This window comes from Lissotriton helveticus, chromosome 12 (assembly GCF_964261635.1).
Source record: "Lissotriton helveticus chromosome 12, aLisHel1.1, whole genome shotgun sequence".
In the NCBI taxonomy this organism is placed as follows: domain Eukaryota; kingdom Metazoa; phylum Chordata; class Amphibia; order Caudata; family Salamandridae; genus Lissotriton; species Lissotriton helveticus.
In genome coordinates this window covers 16,023,715-16,041,340 of record NC_136073.1, presented here as the reverse complement: position 1 = coordinate 16,041,340, position 17,626 = coordinate 16,023,715, and positions in this window count along the sequence as shown.

Sequence of the window (17,626 nt, the reverse complement as noted above, 5' to 3'; positions counted from 1 at the left end):
TATATCCAGTTCCTGTCGGTGTAATCCTGTAGGCCCATACCATGTTCTCTATGGCTTTCTCCCAATCTTTATTGCAGGAAATTGCTGCTTGTACTGCACCCATCACCACTCGGTTAAACCGTTCCACCAAGCCGTTACCAGCGGGATGGTAGATCGCTGTGTGTTTGATGGCTATGCCGTTCCTTTTCATGAAGCTATTCCATTTTTCAGACGTGAATTGGGGGCCATTATCGCTCAAGATGGACTTGGGTATGCCTTCCCTCACGAAAGTGTCCGACAGAAATTTCAGGATGTTCTCCGTGTCCATGGTCTCGTCCACCTTCAACTCAGGCCATTTGGAATAACGATCCATGAGGACACATACATACTTCTGAGTGCCCTGGCTATCAAGGATGGGTCCCAATATGTCTATTGACAGTTCTTCCCACTGGTTCTGCGGGGTTTCGAACTGTCCTAACGCAGGGCGCAGGGGCTTGAGTGACTTGTCCGCCCCCTGGCATTGCGGGCATTCTCTGACATGCCTCTCCGCTCTCATATCCATGCCTGGCCACCAGTAATTTTGTTTGGCCCTTGACTTCAGCTTCCCAATGCCTAGATGGCCTTCATGTAACAAGTCCAGTAACTGGTTTACGAGTTTTCTCGGAGGGATTACCTTGTCCCCTCTGTATGTGAACACTCCTTTGTCCCCCACTGACAACTCTTCTCTGACTTCATAGTAGGGCTTGACATCCTCGCTCATGTGCTTCTTGTCCGGCCATCCCGTGAGGATGTACTTCTTCACCTCCTTCAACACGCTGTCCTCCTCATATTCTTCAGCCCACTCCTGGTAGCTGATAACTTTGCCTTGATCCCCCACCAGGGCCACCAGTTCCCTTTGGTCTGCAGGGTCTTCTTCTCCAGGCTCCATTGCTGCTGCCCTGCTCAGATAATCAGCTACTCGGTTGCGATTTCCTGGGATGTACTCCACGTCATATCTGAATTCGAGTAGCTTTAGGGACATCTTCGAAATCCTGGGTGTGGCGTTGGCATGCCCACTCGATGTTAGCACCTTTACCAAAGGCTTATGATCCGTCCTGAGCAGGAATCTGGTGCCCCACAGGAACTGCCGAAATCTTGCTGTGGCCCACACTACCGCCAGCATCTCCTTTTCGATCACGCTGTACTTGCATTCCGTGGCCGTCAGTGCCCTGGATGCAAAACTGATAGTCTCCATCCGACCTTGACCTCGATCTTGCATGAGCACTGCTCCCAGGCCCTTGTCGCTGGCATCAGTTGTGAGCACGGTAGCACCCTGCGGGTCATATCCTTTCAGTGGCACTGCTCCTGTAACATCTCTCTTAATGGTATCAAACTCCTTTTGTGCCTCAGGTGTCCATTAAAAACTGGTGCTTTCTCTGGTCAGCAACCTCATTTCATGCGTTTTGGAGGCAAAGTGTACCACAAACTTGCTGTAATACTCAGCCATACCCAAAAACGACCTGACTTCCTCCTTGTTGGTGGGGGGCGGAGCTTCAGCGATTGCCTTCACATTGTCTGCTTTTGGTGTGATGCCCTGTGCCCCAATCTCATGACCTAGGTATGTCACCGATTCTAATCCCAAGCGGCATTTGGTCCATTCAGCCGTGAGGCCTTTGCTTTCCAGGGTCTTCAACACTCTCCCTAGTTTCTGATCGTGGTCCATCCTATCTCGCCCCATTACCAGAATGTCGTCCTGGAAATACTGGATGCCAGGTGAGTTCTTAAACAGTTGGTGCATTAACCTTTGGAATACCGCAGCCGCCGAGGCCAGTCCGAACGGCATGCGGCAGAACTGGTAGCATCCGAATGGGGTGATGAAAGACGTGAGTTTTCTGCTGTCTGGGTGCAATACTACTTGGTGGTACGCAGAGGTCAAATCTATGGTGGAGTACCATTTGACTCCTCGGGTCTTTGCTAGCATTTCGTCGATCCTTGGGAGGGGAAATTTTTCTACAACAATGTTCTTATTTAGCTCTCTCAGGTCGACGCAGAGCCGGACCTTTCCATTCGGCTTCATGACTACAACCAAGGGTGCGAGCCACTCTGCGCAGGTGATGGGCTCGATTATCCCCTTACTCTCCAATTCCTGAAGCTCCTTTTGGACTGCCTCTCTTACCGCTATGGGTATATTCCTCACTTTATGGGCAACTGGGACGGCGTCCTCCTTGAGCACGATCTTATGTTGGAATCTTTCAAGCTTCCCCACCGTGCCTCCAAACACTCTTGGGTATTCCTCCTTCCACTTGGTGAGATTGGGCCATGTGTCTGGTTCCGTGAGCAAGATCTGTTCTTTGCCTCCTGGGTCTAACTTGATTCCCAGGTCGCCCTGGTCCAGCCACCCTAAGACGGACGGTCCTCTCTCTGAGATGTACAGTTTGCATAACGCTGATCTGCCTCTGAACTCAAACTTCAAGAGTCTATACCCCACCATTGGGATACGATCGCCATTATATGTGACTGGTCGGATGTCCAATTTCTCCAACTCCGGTCCAATCTTTGGTCGGAATGTTTCCTCCCACACTGCTCTTTGTATTATCGTGTAGGGGGAGCCTGTATCCGTCACTACACTGATGGTTACTCCTCCCATCTTCATTTCCAACACGGGTTTATTCGTCCTTTTTCCATCTACACACATGATTTGGTCGTATATGCATAGCACGGTGATGACTTCTTCCTCTTCCGTCTCTTCCTTGTTCTCTTCTTCCTGGTCTACATATTTCACCACGCTCTTAGACATTTTCTTCCGGCACACTTTCTCGTAGTGGCCGATGATGCCACAGTGTAGACACTTGGCCCTAAACGCAGGGCATCTTCTGTCGTGTGCCTCATGGGACCAGCTCCCACACCTGTAGCACGTTCTCTTGTTGCCGCTCCCATCCTGTTTCTTTTGCGATCCGGAGTTGCCCTGCCATTTGTTGGAACCCTTCGACGTAGCACCTCTGTACCTCTGATCCTTGCGGGGTTCTTCTTCCTGTATCCTGTTTACCATGGCCGTGGATGGCTGTTCTTTCTTGGTTGCGTCAGCGCACCTCCGCGCGAGTTCAGCCCTCTTGACAATGACCATTACATCCTTGAGTGTGGTATCCCCACTTGCCCATAGCTTGTCCTGGACGTTCGTGCTGGAGGTGTGCATTACTATTTGGTCTTTGATAAACTCTTCCTCCCACAGGCCATACCTGCACGTGGCCGCTAGTTTCTTCAGGGCCGCTACATATTCCTCAATCGACTCTCCAGCCCGTTGTTTTCTCTGCTGGAAGTTGAATCTGTCGACCGACACACATACCGTGGGCCGATAATGTTCATTCAGGTCGTCGATCGCATGGGCGTACACATCATCGTCTGAGCCATCTCTCTGTTTGGGTACCAAGCTTTTATATATCCTGAGTCCTTCAGGCCCTAGGTTGAGTAATAATATACGTTTTTTTCTGTTGGGTTTGAAAGTTTCTTCATTCTCGTCCTCTAGGACCTCTATGAAGTTGTTGATGTATTCGCGCCAGTCCTCCCACTTCATCAGTGGTTCTCCTGGTTTCGGGAGGAACTGGACTGGTGCAATAGCGTATCCCGCTGGAGCGCTCATTTTCTCCTCCTTGGCCGTCGTCGTTCTGTTTCCCTTTCCTGTGGGACTCCCTGGGGTGCTATCTATTTCTTCTTTCTTGGTCTGTTCTTGGGGACCTTCAGTGTCAGCCCCCTCACCCTCCTTTAAGGTAGCCAGGTCTGACCTCTCTGTGGATAGCGTGGGCTGGGTGCGGCACGCTGTCTGGCTACTGCGGGGTCTCTCTGTTTTTTTTTTATTTGTTTGTGTGGGTGATAATGGCTCTGCCGCGCTCTTCAGGGTACAATACCTCCTGTGGTGCTCGCAGTCCTGGTGGTTCCCCCCAGTGGCGCTGCACTGGGTTGCTACTCAGCTGGCAAGTCCCTCTTCAACCTGGGTGGCACTGGTTGCCTCAGGTTCTCTGCTGGCTCCCTGTGCCTGTGTGGATGGGACTTGCAGTGTCTCCCTCAGCCACGTGGTATGTGTGTTGCCATCCGTTTTTTTTTTCCTTTATCTGTTTTTTTTTTTTCTTTTGGTCGAATCCCGACCTCGTCGCCACTGTAAAGGTGTGCCTCACAATGAAACCGCTGACTCAGAATTAGTTAACAACGGTTCTTTATTTAAATTTATGGCTATCCCTGAAGAGCGCCGAGCCGGCGCTCCGTTCCCTCGGCTCGCGCTTCTGTCTCTGCGCTGCGCGTGCAGCGCGCCCAAAATGGCCGCCGCACGTCACGTAGCTACGTGACGTGCATAGACTAGTGCGCGCCACTACAGCATTGTCATGGCATGGCCTTCAACTTTGCAAACAGGAATTACATAATTGTGGTACAATACTGAACGTGCACATGGGCGGGGTCAACCTTTGTATTAGCCACACCACCTAAACTCTGACATGTCCATACCCTAACATAATGTGTGGGTGACCAAACAATTGTTTCCAATATTGGTACACCCACACTACAAGTCAAACCCAGAACAGTGCAACCGTATGACCTTTTAGTCAAAACCACATTATGAAGTTCTCTCACTGGCAAAGACGGAACCATGTGACTGGGTGATTCATGTTCAGCCTTGAAAAAAGATCAATGCCACACAGGCTTGAGCGAAACACGTCTGCTGAAAAAACAACTTATCTGAATATTGATTGAATAATCATAAAGAAGTTGGACACTTAAATGAAGGTTGAATGAACTTTGTTACTGATTTTGTGTTTGACTTCAGAATGCAATGAACGACTTCATACATTTCTTCATTGACTGTATCTTTACCAAACCTCTGTAGGTAGCATGATCCATGTACTCATTGTATTTTTTATAGTATATATTTTATATATGTATTTCGCCATGTTTTATATGTAAATACGCATGCGACAGACAGATGAAATTGTCGGACAGTGTCCCTTGTTGCAGCAATGTGCATGTGGACACTTCCGATTTAGGCGGAGGCTCCCATTTTGCTTATAAACAGCAACTTGCCTGACACCACAACACCCGAGTAGTGATAGAGAACACACTCATGAGGGAATTGGAAAGTATTGGAAACCCTTCCAGTGTCGAAGTTTCAGTATCAGGTGTATTGCAGGTCAGGCAAGTTGTTTATAATGTGTTGAGTGGAGGGCGGCCTGGCCTTTCTCTCCCCCTATAGCTCCTATTGTGTTGATGTCCCATTTTGTTTAGCTAAAAATACTGTTATTTTACATTAAGCCACTTATGGACTATCTCAGCTCCCACCATCTGTTCTTCAGTTCTGTTAGGGACAACACACAGATCTATTTTAAATTAATATACCTTTCAAGCCAGATATTAACAAACTGCTTCCCCTGCAACACAGTATGGATGGGCAACAATTCTTAAAAGTGACCAGTTAAAAAAACAGAACTGTTGATGCTAAACCCAAAACACTTCCTTATAAACATTGATTTCTTGTACTCACAACCCGCCTTCTTCATCTTACAAATCAATATCAGCACCAAAACATGCACCACAGGTGTAAGAAGAATAGTCAGCATGGATTTGCAAGTTAAAATATTGGGTAAAACACCTCACCTAATCAAACTGCTAATAAAGACTCTCCCTTTCACTCTGTATCAATTTCACATCATGGTTGTTGGACCTCTTCTGCCTGACTAACAAATGCATTGAAGATGAAGCTTGCAAATGGATGCTGGAAAAAATTATGCAATGTGCCTCAGCTTGCAGCTTACATTCTGCTTATTTGAGTCCCTTCATCACACCCAAGCCCATGATGCTCTGGGTCCAGATCTACATGTGGAAAAATAAAGATACCTCCATGTAGTAGGCTATGTGATGTTTTCCAGTCAGTGTTGTCAATCATAATCCCTGGCGCAAAGGGAGACCATTGACGCCTGCCTCACTGGCTATGGGGAAACATCAATACTTTTACACCAGCAAAGGGGAAAGGAACATACTGACAGCAAGTCAGCACCATTCTGGCAAATGCAGTTTATAGTGTTTTCAAATTACTAGCAAGAAGAACATTGCTGCCACCTGCATAGGTGCAGCCTGTGTTGCATTTATGGATATCTTTCTGGGTTCTTGCCCATCGTCAGCACAAAGCAGCAGCTAGCTTCGAGGCAGCTTGAAACGTCATTTGTCGTATATCAGGTAACGTATCACCCAAAGCATGGTCTGTTTTGTTCTTCGGGGTTGCATGGACAGTCCTAATCTTCCTCTGTGGGAGCCTTTATCTCTGCAGCTCTCCTCTCTCTCTCTCGCTCTTTACCAGTCTCTCTCCATTTCCATCTCTCCTTTTCTCGTTCTACCTGTTCCCCTCTCTCTTGTGCTGGCACCTCCCCATAACTTCACACTGCATTGTCCTAGTGGACCCCAAACCTGAAAAACCTGCCCCTGCCGAGAGCCCCGAGGACTGATACACTCCAAATTGCGACTCTGCAGCCGCAATGGAGCGTCTAGTGATTCTGTTGGAGCATGCATGCAACAGGGGTTTCTGGCTGACTCCAGCATCATGGTCATATGTGCTCGCACCAAAGGTAGGCCATGATAGAGAAAGAAGAGGGTGAACAGGGCTGGGGCATGGAGCAGAAGAGGGTCCAGAGATGTCACAAAAACATGACTGGGTTTAGCCCGCTATTTGTAAAGTGCAAATTAATCACCCTTAAAGGTCTCAAGGCGGTGGGGGCCATCGTGGAGATTAAGCGTGCTATTGGCCAGAGTCTGGGCTGAGCTTCCGCCAGCGCTGGGAATTGTACTGTGAGCCCCGGGCTCTGGAGTCAGCCGCCCTGGCCGCTGCGCCACACCTCTCCCCGGGTTTAGGAGGGCATTGGCTGCTGAACAGGAGATACCACTGATAAAGTGCATGGAAAATAACTCAAGCACAACCAGTAGATAGATTTTATACTTACAATATATATTTTGACTACGACTACAGAAGGCTGGGAAACTTGCCCCGTGTGCACACAACCTTTGTGCAAACCACAGTTTCACAGGGGTCTGAATTGTGAGTTGTACGGAGTTTACCACACCTGGTAATTACCTTGTGCAATGAAGTCCATGGTCCAATAATTTTTCCCAGATGTATATCAGCAGGTGAAACCTGCTGATATTTACCTGTGGAATATGCCTGAATAATACCAGCAATTGCAGAATCTTAGGGCAGAAAGTACCAAAACCCACACGTCCTGACCTATTTTGGAGGATATTTACTTGTAATATGTGATAGTTATTGCATCAAATTAATGCTAAGGCCCGGCTATGGAATTGTTATCGGATGTGTTATATATGATCCCCAGCAGGGCTCTCGCCATCAGACCTCACTTTAGATGACTTTACCCAAGTCCCTGGTTCCAATCGCCTTGTAACCAGGAGTTAGTGCACAGTCAGGGATTCTGAGCCGTGCGACCATTATTGCACCCCTAAGGCTCCGCTTCAAATTTAGAAGTCGGTCTGTCGATTTGTTTTTGCCCAAAATCAAACAGAGATTTTCCTAATTTTTTCCATATGTGACAAAAAATAGCACATTAAAAAATCCCGCTACCGGTATCTCACCACTGACAACACTCCCGGTATCCCACCACTAACACCACTGACTGTATCCCACCACTGACTGTATCCCACCACTGACAAAGCTCCCAGTATCCCACCACTGACAATGCTCCCGGTATCCCATTACTGACAACACTCCCGGTATCCCACCACTGACAACGCTCCCGGTATCCCACCACTGACAACTCTGACTGTATCCCACCACTGACACCCCTGACTGTATCCCACCATTGACAATAACCCCAGTATCCCACCACTGACACCGCTCCCGGTATCCCACTACTGACAAAACTCCCGGTATCCCACCACTGCACCACTCCTGGTATCCCACCACTGACACCGCTCCTGGTACCCAACCATTGACACCACTGACTGTATCCCACCACTTACACCACTACCAGTAACCCACCACTGACACCACTCCCAGTATCCCACCACTGATACCACTGCCAGTATCCCACCACTGACAGCGTTCCCTGTATCCCACCACTGACTCCACTCCCAGTATCCCACCACTGGCACCACTGACTGTATCCCAACACTGACGCCACTCCTGGTATCCCACGACTGACTGTATACCACCACTGACACCACTGCCAGGTATCCCACCACTGACAATGCTCCCGGTATCTGACCACTGACACCACTCGTCCCACCACTGACGCCACTCCCGGTATCCCACCACTGACAACACTGACTGTATCCCACCACTGACACCACTCGTCCCACCACTGACTCCACTCCCAGTATCCCACCACCGACAACGCTTCCGGTATCCCACCACTGACAACTCTGACTGTATCCCACCACTGCACCACTCCTGGTATCCCACCACTGACACCGCTCCTGGTACCCAACCATTGACACCACTGACTGTATCCCACCACTTACACCACTACCAGTAACCCAGCACTGACACCACTCCCAGTATCCGACCACTGATACCGCTGCCAGTATCCCACAACTGACAGCGTTCCCTGTATCCCACTACTGACTCCACTCCCAGTATCCCACCACTGGCACCACTGACTGTATCCCACCACTGACGCCACTCCTGGTATCCCACCCCTGACACCACTGACTGTATACCACCACTGACACCACTGCCAGGTATCCCACCCCTGACAATGCTCCCGGTATCTCACCACTGAAACCACTCGTCCCACCACTGACACCACTCCCGGTATCCCACCACTGACAACACTGGCTGTATCCCACCACTGACACCACTCGTCCCACCACTGACTCCACTCCCAGTATCCCACCACCGACAACGCTCCCGGTATCCCACCACGGACCACACTGACTGTATCCCACCACTGACACCACTGCCAGGTATCCCATCATTGACACCACTGCCATGTATCTCATCACTGACACCACTGCCAGGTATCCCATCACTGACACCACTGCCAGGTCTGAGGGTATCTTAGTCAATTCCTAAGACTGAATACCCTAGCGAGAGGAGGCCAGACCCAAATGATGAGACCTCACAGATTGTGAATGATGGGTTTTGGCAATTAAGTTTTCCCCTCTACCTATGAGGTGGCTGTTGTATTAACCTGTTGACATATTTTCATCCCAGCTTGTCCCCACTCTGCTCATTTTTCACCTCCCTTATTAGACCCAAGGGGAAACACACTTTGCAGGTCTTTAAAATCTTCCCTTAGACCCTCCTTAATGTCTTGTGTTTTTTTTTTTACCACTGCCAGGTATCCCATCACTGACACCACTGCCATATATCTCATCACTGACACCACTGCCAGGTATCCCATCACTGACAACGCTCCCAGAATCCCACCACTGAAACTCCAAGTATCCCACCACTGGCACCACTCGTCCCACCACTGACACTACTCCGGTATCGAACCTCTGACACCACTGACAACAATCCCAGTATCCCTCCACTGACACTGCTCCCGGTAGCCCACCACTGACACCACTCCCGGTAATACCACCACTGACAGCGCTCCCGGTACCCCCCCACTGAACCTACTGACTGTATCCCACCACTGACACCGCTCCCGGTATCCCACCACTGCCAGTATCCCACCACTGACACCACTCGTTCCACCACTGACTTCACTCCCAGTATCCCACCACTGACACCACTGACTGTATCCCACCACTGACACCACTGACTGTATCCCACCACTGACACCACTCCCAGTATCCCACAACTGACAGCACTCATCCCACCACTGACACCACTGACTGTATCCCACCACTGACACCACTGACTGTATCCCACCACTGACACCACTGACTGTATCCCACCACTGACACCACTGACAGCACTCATCCCACCACTGACACCACTGACTGTATCCCACCACTGACAGTGCTCCCGTTATCCCACCACTGACACCGCTCCTGGTATCCCACCACTGACTCACCCTAGTGGTGTCATGCTTCATCATCGGGTCACCCCGACCCCTAAAAGTCGGGGTGGGCTCAACCACAGTGTTGGGTAGCTCTTTAGATAGATGAAGGAAGAGGGCCTTAAAGATAAAAAAACCTCAGTCAGACCCCTGGTTTCACTTTATTCTTGGGTCTGGCTGGGTCAATAAAATTCTAAAAAAACGGGTCTTATTGGATTTTAATGGATTTTAAGGGTCCTAAGACCCTAGTGCCGACATGTTTCAGTCCAAGGGGGCCGTAAAGGTCCAGGACTTTCTTCAGGGCAAGGTCAAAACCCCCCTGTATATGTGGGAAATAAACGGATGGGAAGTCCCTATCCTCTCTGTGACGCGAGGGAAGAGTAGCTTCTCCTCGTGTTATATTTAAATGTCAATGTGTCTGTGTTTTGCCAGGCGCCATCTGTAGGGTAAAAAACAGCAAGACACATTTGCATAAACCACAGATAATTATTCAGTACTTTTCCTTTAGGTGAACTGTGCGTAGCATGCCAAACTTTGTGTGCATGCCGCTTTTTGGGGGAAAATCCCCCATACTGTGCCACTCTTCATGGACTGCTGTGACAAACTAATTGGCTGTGACAGGTCTATGGTGTGGCGATAAGACTCGCATACTAACACTATATTTGTGTTAGGACGGGTATCAGAAGCAGTTACCACATGTAAAATTAATCTCAGAATAGCAGCTGGTGGAGCACCGTCTATTATAGATGTTGATATCACCATCCATTATATGTGCACTCATACATTCATACCATTCATCTGTTAGTATTCACAATGGCACTTACCCAAATTATGGGGGCTTCGCGCTTCAAACAGGACCGGAATGATGGTAAGGGTGGTCCTAAAGGAGGTGCCAAAATGGCGTGAGTTTCTAAAGAGAAGGATTGGCTACCCTCTATCGCTGCCAGTATCAGCCTTCTCACCACAGCGGGTAATCCGTAGTAACTGAAAAAACCTCGTATTGTTCAAAAACAGCATTCGCGCACTTACTTCAAATTATGGTCTCACCCGGCAATTACACCTATTGCGGTTCCCGGTCCTCGGCTACTGCAAGTAAGAGGCTCGGTGGGGGAACTTTTAACCCCCAGTTTTGCGGTAAACCGCCGGAAGGGGGTGTGTCACGCATGAATCAACAGGAAGTGACGTCACGACGTGGCACTAGGGTCTTAGGACCATTAAAATACAATAAGACACGTTTTTTTAGAATTTTATTGACCCAGCCAGACCCAAGAATAAAGGGAAACCAGGGGTCTGACTGAGGTTTTTTATCTTTAAGGCCCCCCTCCTTCATCTATCTAAAGAGCTACCCAACACTGTGGTTGAGCCCACCCCGAATTTTAGGGGTCGGGGTGACCCGATGATGAAGCATGACACCACTAGGGTGTGTGAGGGTAATTTAACAACAAAAAGTGCTTTTTTTCCCTTACACACTGTTATGGTTAGCATAACCTTCCACGGTTCTGAATAGCATATATCTTCCCTTGAGAGGTTCATTATACCCATAGGTTCCTCTTGAGCAGGGCCCTGTATTTAGATATAATAATACAGATATCCCATCACTGACACCACTGCCAAGTATCTCACCACTGACACCACTGCCAGGTATCCCACCGCTGACTCCACTCCCAGGTATACCACCACTGACACCACTGCCAGGTATCCCACCACTGACACCACTGCCAGGTATCCCACCGCTGACTCCACTCCCAGTATCCCATCGCTGACACCACTGGCTGTATCCCACCGCTGACACCACTGCCAGGTATCCCACTGCTGACACCCCTCACAGTATCCCACCGCTGACACCACTTACTGTATTCCACCACTGACACCACTGACTGTATCCCACCACTGACACCACTGATTGTATCCCACCACTGACACCACTGCCAGGTATCCCAACACTGACACCACTGCCAGGTATCCCACCACTGACACCACTGACTGTATCCCAACACTGACACCACTGCCAGGTCTCCCAGCGCTGACACCACTGCCAGGTATCCCACCACTGACACCATTGCCAGGTAGCCTATCACTAACACCACTGCCAGGTATCCCACCACTGACACCACTGGCTGTATCCCAACACTGACACCACTGCCAGGTCTCGCAGCGCTGACACCACTGCCAGGTATCCCACCGCTGACACCACTGCCAGGTATCCCACTGCTGACACCACTGCCAGGTATCCCACCGCTGACTCCACTCCCAGTATCCCATCGCTGACACCACTGACTGTATCCCACCGCTGAAACCACTGTTAGGTATCCCACCGCTGACTCCACTCCCAGGTATCCCACTGCTGACACCCCTCACAGTATCCCACCGCTGACACCACTTACTGTATTCCACCACTGACACCACTGACTGTATCCCACCACTGACACCACTGATTGTATCCCAACACTGACACCACTGCCAGGTATCCCACCACTGACACCACTGACTGTATCCCAACACTGACACCACTGCCAGGTCTCCCAGCGCTGACACCACTGCCAGGTATCCCACCACTGACACCATTGCCAGGTATCCCAACACTGACACCATTGCCAGGTATCCCACCTCTGACACCACTGCCAGGTATTCCACCACTGACACCATTGCCAGGTATCCCACCACTGACACCATTGCCAGGTATCCCACCACTGACACCATTGCCAGTTATCCCATCACTGACACCACTGCCAGGTATCCCAACACTGACACCACTGCCAGGTCTCTCAGCGCTGACACCACTGCCAGGTATCCCAGCGCTGACACCACTGCCAGGTATCCCAACACTGACACCACTGCCAGGTATCCCACCGCTGACACCACTGCCAGGTATCCCAACACTGACACCACTGTCAGGTATCCCAACACTGACACCACTGCCAGGTATCCCAACACTGACACCACTGCCAGGTATCCCACCGCTGACACCACTGCCAGGTATCCCATCACTGACACCACTAACTGTATCCCAACACTGACACCACTGCCAGGTCTCCCAGCGCTGACACCACTGCCAGGTATCCCACCACTGACACCACAGCCAGGTATCCCACCGCTGACACCACTGCCAGGTATCCCACCACTGACACCACTGCCAGGTCTCCCAGCGCTGACACCACTGCCAGGTATCCCACCACTGACACCACAGCCAGGTATCCCACCGCTGACACCACTGCCAGGTATCCCACCACTGACACCACTGCCAGGTCTCCCAACGCTGACACCACTGCCAGGTATCCCACCACTGACACCACAGCCAGGTATCCCACCACTGACACCACTGCCAGGTATCCCACCACTGACACCACTGCCAGGTCTCCCAGCGCTGACACCATCCCCAGCGCCGCCTCCTGCCCTGGTCCTATCAGGGGCGGCCTGCGTAACCATGAGCCCCAGCGCCCAGGTAATCAGCAGGGCCATCTTGGCACGTCCCTGCTCCCGCTCTCTGTACCTCTGCCAGCCCCGCTCGCTCCTGTGCGATCACTGGCACACGCCTCGTGCCCCCCCTGCAGCCCAGCCCCTCCCAGGGTGTTTGCGTTAGGCGCTAATGAGCGATAATTGCGACACCTTGCTGCAGGTATCCCACCGCTGACACCACTGCCAGGTATCCCACCGCTGACACCACTGCCAGGTATCCCACCGCTGACTCCACTCCCAGTATCCCATCGCTGACACCACTGACTGTATCCCACCGCTGAAACCACTGTCAGGTATCCCACCGCTGACTCCACTCCCAGGTATCCCACTGCTGACACCCCTCACAGTATCCCACCGCTGACACCACTTACTGTATTCCACCACTGACACCACTGACTGTATCCCACCACTGACACCACTGATTGTATCCCACCACTGACACCACTGGCAGGTATCCCAACACTGACACCACTGCCAGGTATCCCACCACTGACACCACTGACTGTATCCCAACACTGACACCACTGCCAGGTCTCCCAGCGCTGACACCACTGCCAGGTATCCCAACACTGACACCATTGCCAGGTATCCCACCTCTGACACCACTGCCAGGTATTCCACCACTGACACCATTGCCAGGTATCCCACCACTGACATCATTGCCAGGTATCCCACCACTGACACCATTGCCAGGTATCCCATCACTGACACCACTGCCAGGTATCCCAACACTGACACCATTGCCAGGTATCCCATCACTGACACCACTGCCAGGTATCCCAACACTGACACCACTGCCAGGTCTCTCAGCGCTGACACCACTGCCAGGTATCCCACCGCTGACACGACTGCCAGGTATCCCAACACTGACACCACTGCCAGGTATCCCACCGCTGACACCACTGCCAGGTATCCCACCGCTGACACCACTGCCAGGTATCCCAACACTGACACCACTGTCAGGTATCCCAACACTGACACCACTGCCAGGTATCCCAACACTGACACCACTGCCAGGTATCTCACCGCTGACACCACTGCCAGGTATCCCACCGCTGACACCACTGCCAGGTATCCCAACACTGACACCACTGCCAGGTATCCCACTGCTGACACCACTGCCAGGTATCCCACCGCTGACACCACTGCCAGGTATCCCAACACTGACACCACTGTCAGGTATCCCAACACTGACACCACTGCCAGGTATCCCAACACTGACACCACTGCCAGGTATCCCACCGCTGACACCACTGCCAGGTATCCCAACACTGACACCACTGCCAGGTCTCGCAGCGCTGACACCACTGCCAGGTATCCCACCACTGACACCACTGCCAGGTATCCCACCGCTGACACCACTGCCAGGTATCCCACCGCTGACTCCACTCCCAGTATCCCATCGCTGACACCACTGACTGTAATCCCACCGCTGAAACCACTGTTAGGTATCCCACCGCTGACTCCACTCCCAGGTATCCCACTGCTGACACCCCTCACAGTATCCCACCGCTGACACCACTTACTGTATTCCACCACTGACACCACTGACTGTATCCCACCACTGACACCACTGATTGTATCCCACCACTGACACCACTGCCAGGTATCCCAACACTGACACCACTGCCAGGTATCCCACCACTGACACCACTGACTGTATCCCAACACTGACACCACTGCCAGGTCTCCCAGCGCTGACACCACTGCCAGGTATCCCACCACTGACACCATTGCCAGGTATCCCAACACTGACACCATTGCCAGGTATCCCACCTCTGACACCACTGCCAGGTATTCCACCACTGACACCATTGCCAGGTATCCCACCACTGACACCATTGCCAGGTATCCCACCACTGACACCATTGCCAGTTATCCCATCACTGACACCACTGCCAGGTATCCCAACACTGACACCACTGCCAGGTCTCTCAGCGCTGACACCACTGCCAGGTATCCCAGCGCTGACACCACTGCCAGGTATCCCAACACTGACACCACTGCCAGGTATCCCACCGCTGACACCACTGCCAGGTATCCCACCGCTGACACCACTGCCAGGTATCCCAACACTGACACCACTGTCAGGTATCCCAACACTGACACCACTGCCAGGTATCCCAACACTGACACCACTGCCAGGTATCCCACCGCTGACACCACTGCCAGGTATCCCATCACTGACACCACTAACTGTATCCCAACACTGACACCACTGCCAGGTCTCCCAGCGCTGACACCACTGCCAGGTATCCCACCACTGACACCACAGCCAGGTATCCCACCGCTGACACCACTGCCAGGTATCCCACCACTGACACCACTGCCAGGTCTCCCAGCGCTGACACCACTGCCAGGTATCCCACCACTGACACCACAGCCAGGTATCCCACCGCTGACACCACTGCCAGGTATCCCACCACTGACACCACTGCCAGGTCTCCCAGCGCTGACACCACTGCCAGGTATCCCACCACTGACACCACAGCCAGGTATCCCACCACTGACACCACTGCCAGTTATCCCATCACTGACACCACTGCCAGGTATCCCAACACTGACACCACTGCCAGGTATCCCAACACTGACACCACTGCCAGGTATCCCAGCGCTGACACCACTGCCAGGTATCCCACCGCTGACACCACTGCCAGGTATCCCACCGCTGACACCACTGCCAGGTATCCCACCGCTGACACCACTGCCAGGTATCCCAGCGCTGACACCACTCCCAGGTATCCCACCGCTGACACCACTGCCAGGTATCCCACCACTGACACCACAGCCAGGTATCCCACCACTGACACCACTGCCAGGTCTCCCAGCGCTGACACCACTGACTGTATCCCAGCGCTGACTCCACTCCCAGTATCCCATCGCTGACACCACTGACTGTAATCCCACCGCTGAAACCACTGTTAGGTATCCCATCGCTGACACCACTGACTGTAATCCCACCGCTGAAACCACTGTTAGGTATCCCACCGCTGACTCCACTCCCAGGTATCCCACTGCTGACACCCCTCACAGTATCCCACCGCTGACACCACTTACTGTATTCCACCACTGACACCACTGACTGTATCCCAACACTGACACCACTGCCAGGTCTCCCAGCGCTGACACCACTGCCAGGTATCCCACCACTGACACCATTGCCAGGTATCCCAACACTGACACCATTGCCAGGTATCCCACCTCTGACACCACTGCCAGGTATTCCACCACTGACACCATTGCCAGGTATCCCACCACTGACACCATTGCCAGGTATCCCACCACTGACACCATTGCCAGTTATCCCATCACTGACACCACTGCCAGGTATCCCAACACTGACACCACTGCCAGGTCTCTCAGCGCTGACACCACTGCCAGGTATCCCAGCGCTGACACCACTGCCAGGTATCCCAACACTGACACCACTGCCAGGTATCCCACCGCTGACACCACTGCCAGGTATCCCACCGCTGACACCACTGCCAGGTATCCCAACACTGACACCACTGTCAGGTATCCCAACACTGACACCACTGCCAGGTATCCCAACACTGACACCACTGCCAGGTATCCCACCGCTGACACCACTGCCAGGTATCCCATCACTGACACCACTAACTGTATCCCAACACTGACACCACTGCCAGGTCTCCCAGCGCTGACACCACTGCCAGGTATCCCACCACTGACACCACAGCCAGGTATCCCACCGCTGACACCACTGCCAGGTATCCCACCACTGACACCACTGCCAGGTCTCCCAGCGCTGACACCACTGCCAGGTATCCCACCACTGACACCACAGCCAGGTATCCCACCGCTGACACCACTGCCAGGTATCCCACCACTGACACCACTGCCAGGTCTCCCAGCGCTGACACCACTGCCAGGTATCCCACCACTGACACCACAGCCAGGTATCCCACCACTGACACCACTGCCAGTTATCCCATCACTGACACCACTGCCAGGTATCCCAACACTGACACCACTGCCAGGTATCCCAACACTGACACCACTGCCAGGTATCCCACCACTGACACCACAGCCAGGTATCCCACCGCTGACACCACTGCCAGGTATCCCACCGCTGACACCACTGCCAGGTATCCCACCGCTGACACCACTGCCAGGTATCCCAGCGCTGACACCACTCCCAGGTATCCCACCGCTGACACCACTGCCAGGTATCCCACCACTGACACCACAGCCAG